The sequence below is a fragment of the Formica exsecta genome, unplaced genomic scaffold (assembly GCF_003651465.1).
Source record: "Formica exsecta isolate Colony F162 unplaced genomic scaffold, ASM365146v1 scaffold222, whole genome shotgun sequence".
Lineage (NCBI taxonomy): Eukaryota > Metazoa > Arthropoda > Insecta > Hymenoptera > Formicidae > Formica > Formica exsecta.
In genome coordinates, this window is record NW_021849518.1 from 1,092,264 (window position 1) to 1,101,546 (window position 9,283).

Genomic DNA, 9,283 nt, shown 5'->3' on the forward strand with positions numbered 1-9,283 from the left:
TTAAATATTAAATATTAAATTATTTAAACATTATTTTTTTTTGTAATTTTATTCGCAATTTATATGAAACATTGTTGTATTATATGTTTTGTGAATAAAGTGGTACTTAACGGAGTAGCTTTCCACAAATTCATAACGATAAATTTATCGATAGCTGGTCCAAATTTATCGATACAACACATAAATATTTTATAGTGTTTGTTATATTATAATAATATCTTGTAGATACCTAAAATCTCTCTCCAATAGACTAAAAATACGTATTTAAGGGGTAATATGCAACCCTTCTGCAAATCATTGGACATACGCAAAGAAGGGTGAGGATCTAAGTGAAAGAAATGAAGTATGAGAAAAATATCGACAGCTAATATTTGTAAAAAAAGGAAGGCGTAAAGAACTAGAAGAGTTTGCTAAAAAGAAAAAGAAGAAATTCACATTAAAACTTATATAAGTAAGAGAGTAATATTATTATTAAAAGCTATAAAAATAAATATAAACTTATATTAAGAATTATATATTATTATATTTTAATGGCTGATTAAAATAGTAAAAAAAAAAAACAGTTCAGATATACACGCGCAAAAGATTTTTAAATATTTTGATAATTATATCTGTCTTTTTTTTCTTGATATCAGAAAATGTACATTTGCTACGTTACATCTTGCAAATAATAAACTAAAATAAAAAGAAATGTTCGGAGAAATATTCATCGATGCGTCCAATGAATAATTATATGTGTATATTTAATACTCCTAACAAAGAGTCGCTTAGACAACCGAGTTATTGTATTCCGTTTGAAGCAGAAAATGAAGAACTGTCATAAAACTGGGTGAAGTGTTGTGCTCGAGAATCGCTAGTTATTAATATTTCAAAATGTGCAACTTGGCAAGTTAGCTAAGAGAGAAATCAGCCATGTAGATTAATTAAAAGTGGCAGAGATTAATTAAAGAAATATAGGAAGAAAATAACGTATGCATTCTGCATTCACACATTGTGATAAAACGACAGCATATATTAAACATTTAGATTCTTACTACTATATAAAAACTATTATTTGAATTGTGAGAATTAAATTTATTTTTTTGCTTAAGATACAAAAAATAAGCATTTCTCGAATACAAATTTATAAATCTAAATTTCTATTCTACTTATTCTTGAACAATCATGTCTAATGTTGTGTAATTTCATTAAATCCGAAAGAGGATTCCAATTTTTTTTATCTCTCTGTCATCAATCTTATTCGCAAGATATTATTCGCTTCCCGGGAGAGAGAGAGAGAGGAGAGAAAGAAAGAAAAAGAATTTCTTTACGGAAATATCCTATGTAATAAAATGGAAATGTTGTTCCCCATACATGTAAACTTTGACCTTATTCTCAGAGACATGCGTTATCTCTTTTTACGGATATTTTTACACTCCTGGTCTTGGAGGCTGCCAATCTTGCTAAGAATTAATCATAAACTTTATGCAAAACCGATAATCAAATTATATTATATGAAATCAGAGATTAAGATTAAATTATATTATATCATATGAAAGCTAGCAATTTTCTCAGATTTTAGTATTCAATTATGTGAGAAAATAAAAAGAATAATAATTTTATATATAATTGTAAGTAAATACCGTTCCTTTATAATATTATTTCTTATTTCCCCATTCTCATTTATATATAATTTTCAAGATTAATTAATTCTTATTTATCTATTATTTTCCAGATTTTAAAACCTCCAAGCAAGAGCCGCAAATAATATCGGCGCTTTGGAGTCCCGGAATTACAATGATGATGTTGGCCAACAGCTGACAGCGAAACAACTCGTCATGAGATATAAGCGCCTTTAGCTGCGGGAGTTCTCAAGGGAGTCTCTTTCAGTAAAACGATCTTTTCGCAGAAAACCGTCCCGCACGAGCGAGACGGCGCTCTCTCAGGAGGATGCTACACCCGCGTATTGTAAGGCTCCCTATATTCGGGCGGTGCGTATACGGTAGCCTAAACGACAAAGAGCCAACGGGATCGACCGCGCGGTCCATTTCGCGTACTATGAACTCAGCTACTCTTCACAAAGAAATCAAATATTAAACATTCTCTTGATTTATGTTAGGAAAGCTATACTTTCTATATAGTGTTTTGCACTTTTTCTTTCCCGAAAGTCCCGAAAGTTTATTTCATTCCGAATGCAGAAAGTATGAGAAAGTAGTGCTGAAACGAACAAACCTACTTTTTTTGCACCTTATGTATTCTATTCTTAAAACATGTTTCCCATTTCATTAACGTTAATTGCATGGCCATTTGTAAAAAAAAAAAATTATTAATTCACAAAATTTAAATGAATCGGCTTTGCAATATGTTTAAAACTCTACATTTTTAATTCAATTTGCTCAAAATTAACATTTGATAGGTTAATAAATTTACATACAACACCGTTTAATTGAATTAAACGAGGATTAAAATCTTTAATATTAATTAAAGCTTTTGTTAGATGCTTATATTGTGTAAAGCTTAAATTCATGCTATCATGCTGAAAAAGAAGCTCAAAGTTATTATTAATAAAATATTTTATCATCGGTTATATATTTATCTTAATGTCTTCTTTTACTCAAATATTACCGATGGATTCGAAACACATTATATAGCAAAGTAGCATCCTTCACTTTGTATGATTACAGATTTTCTCTTGCAAACTAAAAATTAATATTTTTTCATTTAAATTATTATATTATATTTATAGAATTCTCTTTTAAAGAATATTTTTATCCTATTATTGACAGAAGTTTTGTTTTCCATGACAATTCAACTTATCTCATTGTTAATATGAAATACACACACACACACACACACACACACACACATTCTTTTTCTCTTTCTCTCTCAATTTATTGCACACCGAAAATAAAGAATCGCGAGATAGCGACGAGAGTGGTATTAAATTACGCAAAGGAAAGTATGAGACTTACCGAAATACTTGTCCGGTTCCAGGCCGGAGTCCTTGTCCAGGCCGCATATGACGAAGTAATCCGCAAACCGTTGCGGATGTTGCTCCGAGCCGCGCGCTATTCCCAAGCTCCCGTTCATTTTTTCCGATGCGGGGGTCTTGATCTTGATTGCAACACGGTAGTTGCGATGCTCTGCGGCTCACTTCACCCAGCACTGCTTCACGCTGCTTCACGCTGCCGAGCTTCACGAAATTGATTTCCACATCGCGCACCACCGACGCGACGCGAGACTGTCATTTCACGGCGAGACAACAGCTGAGCGAGCGCCGCTGCATACGGCACGCGACGCGCACGGAACAGCACGAAACGACCTGGCGCTGGTGCTCTCGCTCTGCGAAGCGGAGCGCTGCAGAGCGCGGAGTGCGGGTCTCCCGCGGACGATTGATCTTTTACCGCGGCGCTTGAAGTTGACCGCAAGGCGCGTCGAACGCGCCGCGATTTGGCGCGCGATTTAATTTCATCTCGGAGCACATACCGACTATTACGGATTGTGTCTCACAACCTCCGTACGATATTTTAATATTCTAAAGAAATTTAAACAATTTATAATCTACAATAATAGTAATAATTAATATAATTTAAAAAAGGCACAAAAAAGAGCAACAACAATTTAACTATGACGCATTGCTACTTACTCTGATATTATTCGGATCGCTCGATTTAATATCATAGACATATAAAAATATGATTAATTTTTATGTCCATATATTCTGTATTAATTTATTTTTATTAATTAATTTTTATTAATTTATTTTTCTTTATTAATTTATGTATATAATCTAATACTGATAATTAAAATTTATTACTGAAAGAACCCCGCACTAATCATATGGAAAATCTGTCCCGGTCAAATCAATTGGTTTTTACATATGTTGTAGCTTATGACCTACTGAACAAAAGATGTAATGGGCACAAAGCTCAATAATGGACAGTTATCGAATTATAACCAGTCAAACATGAAAAATTCGGACTGCCGAATAGTCAAATCTAGGAAGGTATTGATTTTTTTGAAAAATGTTTGAAACAAACACACACATAGTAGGGTTTTACAAAATCTGTTAGTTGGTGACATTATTTGTGAATTTTGAATGACCTTGAAAAGCTCCGTCAACAAAAATCTTCCACAAAAATGCCTATTTTTTATTATATTCGTGTAGCTAAATTCGAGACGTTTTCAAAATATTTTTGATGAACCTTTTTCTACTAAAACTTGTTGAGAACTAATATACACGATTTACCATCTCTGGTTAGGAGATTTGACTATTGGTACATTTCAGGTTCGTCTAGCAAGATCTTATATTCAAGATAAGATGCAGCGTGATGCACAAGAAGAATTTCAATTGGATTCGTTGTTTGATGAACAAGGTTTCATAAGGGTGCGAGTGTTTTCACGATTCCGTAATGCTACAAAACATCAAATATTTATAGCTTACAACATAAGAGATGCAGATAATATAGATGATGAGAGGGAGGCGATTTTTGGTTATTACTGCACCTGTAAGTCAGGCGCACGGACTGTGGGTACATGTGCACATGTAACCAGCGTATTGTGGTATTTAGGATATGCACGACACCAGCCCAATGTTCATTATCCCTCTTCATCATTATTGAACACAATATTAGATGCCGCTCAGAGACCACCACAGCAGGATCCAAATAATGAGTAATATACAATAAGATCATTTATTTTATTACCCCACACATACACACACACACATACACACACAGCAGAGAGGGTTTGGAGTCAAAAAATACTACGGGAGTGACGAACCGTGGGGTCCTTATCTCTGCTGTGACACATAAAGATTTTTGTTCACGGAGCTTTTCAAGGTCATTCAAAATTCACAAATAATGTCACCAACTAACAGATTTTGTAAAACCCTACTATGTTTGTTTCAAACATTTTTCAAAAAAATCAATACCTTCCGAGATTTGACTATTCGGCAGCCCGAATTTTTCATGTTTGACTGGTTATAACTCGATAACTGTCCATTATTGAGCTTTGTGCCCATTACATCTTTTGTTCAGTAGGTCATAAGCTACAACATATGTAAAAACCAATTGATTTGACCGGGACAGATTTTCCATATGATTAGTGCGGGGTTCTTTAGATCTAAAACTCGTTCTCTATATCGGTCATCAACCTTGTCACTAAATAGTATTGTCTCTATCTAAGTAGCTAACTAAGTAGCATTGTCTCTATCAAACGAAGCCAGTATCTCAGTTAAATCAAAATCCGGTTGCGTCAATAGAGTAGGTCCATCCATTAAACCAAATTCTTCTAGTATTTGATTGTCATATTGTTCATCTGTAACTACAAATTTCACATGTTTATTTTAGTAAAAGTTCACCCGTTTTAATTATACCCGGTTCTTATATTGAAATAATGTGTAGCGCGCTTCGATTAATCTCGAATCAGCGAGCGCAACAATATATATATAAATAAAACGAAAAAGGACAGCGCTCAAAAGAGTTGTAGTAAAAATTAGTATCATAATTCTCATCTGTTGATGAAGCATGTGCATAATTTTGCGAAGAATTGAAGCTCTGTTGAGCACTGGCAGTTTGTTGTTGCTGACAAGATTGCTGTTGAGACATGAAAGCAAGTGCTTGGGTTTGGATAGCGGCTTCAATTTGATTAGCAACAGAAGGTGTTGACTGTGCATAACTGCTTGACTGAGGTGGTGTACTGTCTAGTATTCTTGTTTCTCCACTCACAGTTTGTAATGTCATCAAAAATGGGAACGTCAGTGGAATAGATATACAAATATACGGATTATCTCCCATTACATTTCTGTTGTGAATGATTTCCTGTTGTGAATGAGGTTGTTGTGCTTGCGTTTGTGGCTGTTGAGTTTGTCGTATCTTATATAAAAAAAAATATATCCATTTAAGAAACACTCTATGTGTTGAGATCTCTCATTGATATCATATTGAATGACATTACAAGTGAGAAATCACATGTATTTTTTTTGAAAAAAATGAATTATTAAAATTGCTTTTTTCATATGTTGTCACACATACACTTGTATTCAATAGTATAAATTAATAAAATAAGACCCACTTTTTGAGATTCGTGGATTAATAAAGAACTATATAATTAAAATTTAAAATTCAATCAATTGTTAGAATTTATTTTTGCTAAAAACGCAAAATACATGCAAATAAAAATCATATGTACATTTACTAATGCAAAATGACGAAAAAATCCATTAGCCGTTGCTCGTTTTTGACATATTTTGCCATCCATACTATTAAAACAAATAAATAACGGTATATTTTAAAAAACTAATTTATATCAACATACGCAAAAAAAAGGTTATACGATTTCTCGCATCTGATGTCATAATTCAATATAATTGCAATAAGGACTCAAAAATTTTATATCAAGTTATATAATGCACACTTAAAAATTTATCAAGAAACAAGATATAAAGCTAAGAATAAAAATTCACCTGTTCTTGATCCAGCTGAAATTGCAATTTTTTATTTTGTTCCTGTAATTGTTGCACTCTATATAAAAGCCGTCATTCTTCTCGCTGCCGTGCCCCTATGTCGAACGTGGTTTTTGGTATGTTCTTCTTTTTTTCTAAGTCAAACGTTGAGCAATAAATTCGATATTGTATATCTTGAGAGCAATAAATTAGAGAAACATTTTGAGACCAAAATCATTACAGCAACTAATTGCGTTCATGTACGTTCATAAGTTCACGGGAATTGAATATTACGTTCTTCTATAATTCGGGCGCAAGACTGAATCAATTCTCGATATCGCCTCGCCAACGGCGATCTTATCGCCCGCTATTACCGCGAAATTATCAATACACAACTTAAGATTAACAGGCAATTAATACAACGCGGACATGCTTCGATTTCGGACGGACATATTACGCAGAATCGAATGCTCGGCACACACACGCAATTCATGCAAGAATCGCGAGAAAACTCTCACAAAACGCGCTCACAATCTCGAGACGCGGTGCTTTACAACCGAAGATTTACAAACGAAGGACAAAAGTAATATAACAAATTGACGCGAATCACACTCACACTCAGACGACCGACATACAGTACGAACGAGTCTTAAACGCTAGACGTGCGAGAACCAACGCAAATATAATCTACGGAATCCGAATCTCCAGAGAGACGACACACGGTTTAATAAAAACGCGAGGTAATGTCTCGATCCGCGGAAACCGATACTTTCGAGGCTCCGGGGCTCGAATCGCTTGACGACGTGGCCGTGACGCGAAAATCTACACCAAAGAATCGGGCTTAGCCCGTACACCAAAGTACGAATTCACGGCGACGACGACAGAAAGAAACGATTCCGGGCGCGATCGCGAGTGGCGAATATGGCGGAGGATAACCTCACCGGTACTTTTCCTCTCGAGGTGGTTACACGGGGTCAGCGACGTTGACGTCCTCTCCCTCGGGTCCGTCCTTCGCAGCTGCCGATCGCCGGGATCCTCTCCGCTCGCTCACGCAGCAACGATCTCGCAATTATTTTCGCCACAAGTAGTCCTCTCGATTACGCCTTTACAACGCGGTGCTTCGATTTCGGACGGACATATTACGCAGAATCGAATGCTCGGCACACACACGCACGCAATTCATGCAAGAATCGCGAGGAAATCCCCACCAAAACGCGCTCACAATTTCGAGACGCGGTGCTTTACAGCCGATATAATACGTCGAATTTACGCGATGCACTCTTTTCCTCTTGTAGGGACGGCCAGGGGTCGGCGACATCCTCTCGAGCTCACATCACAGTCCTTCGCTGTCGATCGCCGGGATCCTCACCGGGGTCGCTCGCTCACGCAGCAACGATCTCGCAATTGTTCTCGCCACAAGCAGTCCTCTCAATCACGCCCCTACTCGCACCCAAGCTCACGCCAGTCTCATCCCGGATCGTCGCGATCCAGAATCGATACCTGTGGGCCAGCCGGGGCTGCGCACACGGGGTGTGTATTATCGCGGCCAATCACGCGCTGTGGTCGACGGGTGGCGCGCTCACGGTCGTAACGGGGGTGCGCGCGCCCCTGGTAATTCGAACAATAATTCGCTGGGGCCCTTTCCGCGGGACCGTCTAAAATTTTGAAGAGCTCTATTCCCTTTTCCGACCGCGTTTTAAGGGAAAGATCACATTGTAAATCGCAAAGTTCCTGTTGTAGTTCTATATTTTGTTCTTCGATTTGCACGGTAAGAGGATTCTCGAGAAGAATTAGATCATTTTTGTATAAATGTTATTTTTCCCAAATGAAATATATCAAAACAGACAGACGCTCTCGTTTGAAAGATACATCATTATCTTCATTGATGCGAATAAGTTCTTCAAATATTCAGATAGATATTCCATCCATCATCGAATCATGCGAACGGCGTAACCGTACAAAATTTTAACTTAATAAATTTTAAAATTATTACTTATATTTTTTCAATTTTGTTATTTAGTCCTATAGTTGGTGGCTATTTTTTTTATTCTTCTTCTTTAGTGGACTAGGCCTACGGAGGAAACCATTGAAAAAAATGCGTCAACAATAGCACCTCATGGGTGATGTGGAAACCTATTGCTAAAAATATAATAATTATAATTACGTTATTCTAATTTATGTAATGACATCATATACTGGAGATATCCAACAGTCCATAACTTAAATAATATCTTTCATAAGTATTTTGTGCTTTTAATAAAAGCGTTTTTTGTAAAACTTTAAATTTATAATTATTTATTACTTTATATATCGGGAAGAGAGTCTGCGCGCGAGACATTTAACAAATTTAATCTATCGAATATAATTTAATAATATTTTAGGATTATTATATCGTAAATGTAATTAATAATCGAGTATTGAAACTTTGTTCTTGAATTAATTATTTGAAAAAATTCTAAAGAGATCGCGTTTAAAACTGATATTTGGCAGTAAGGGGGTACGGAACCGCATCACAGTACAGATGCACCGTACCTGAGAGCGCCGCGCGCTTGGTTACGGTTGCTAGGTGAGGATCTCAAGACGCAAGGGGGGCGCGATAGGCGTTGACTCTCGGAAATCGGCCGAAATGTGCAGATCGTGGTATGCACTGATCTAGACCGAGTGTTGAGGAGTGGGAGACGAGGTGCACGTAGAAAAGGACATACTCTGTTTCGTGCCCCTTGCGTTCTCTCTCGCTCGCACATAGCATAGCGCTCTCTTTCGTCATGCTACGTGGAAAACGAGGAAATAGAGAGCTTTAACCATAGACATAGTATATCTAGACCGAGTGTTGAGGAGTGGGAGCCGAGGTGCACGTAG

At 36.4% G+C, this 9,283-nt stretch overlaps 1 protein-coding gene across 1 annotated transcript in view; it reads right to left on the bottom strand.

Annotated features, from left to right (window-relative positions):
- Window positions 1–3,348, bottom strand: part of LOC115235450 (DENN domain-containing protein 5B-like) — a 24,567-nt gene extending 21,219 nt beyond the window's left edge. Inside the window, exon 1 of the mRNA XM_029807264.1 lies at window positions 2,952–3,348. The gene's annotated coding sequence lies outside the window, so the exon portion shown is untranslated. The remainder of the gene's footprint in view (window positions 1–2,951) is intronic.
- Window positions 3,349–9,283: the final 5,935 nt, after the last annotated feature.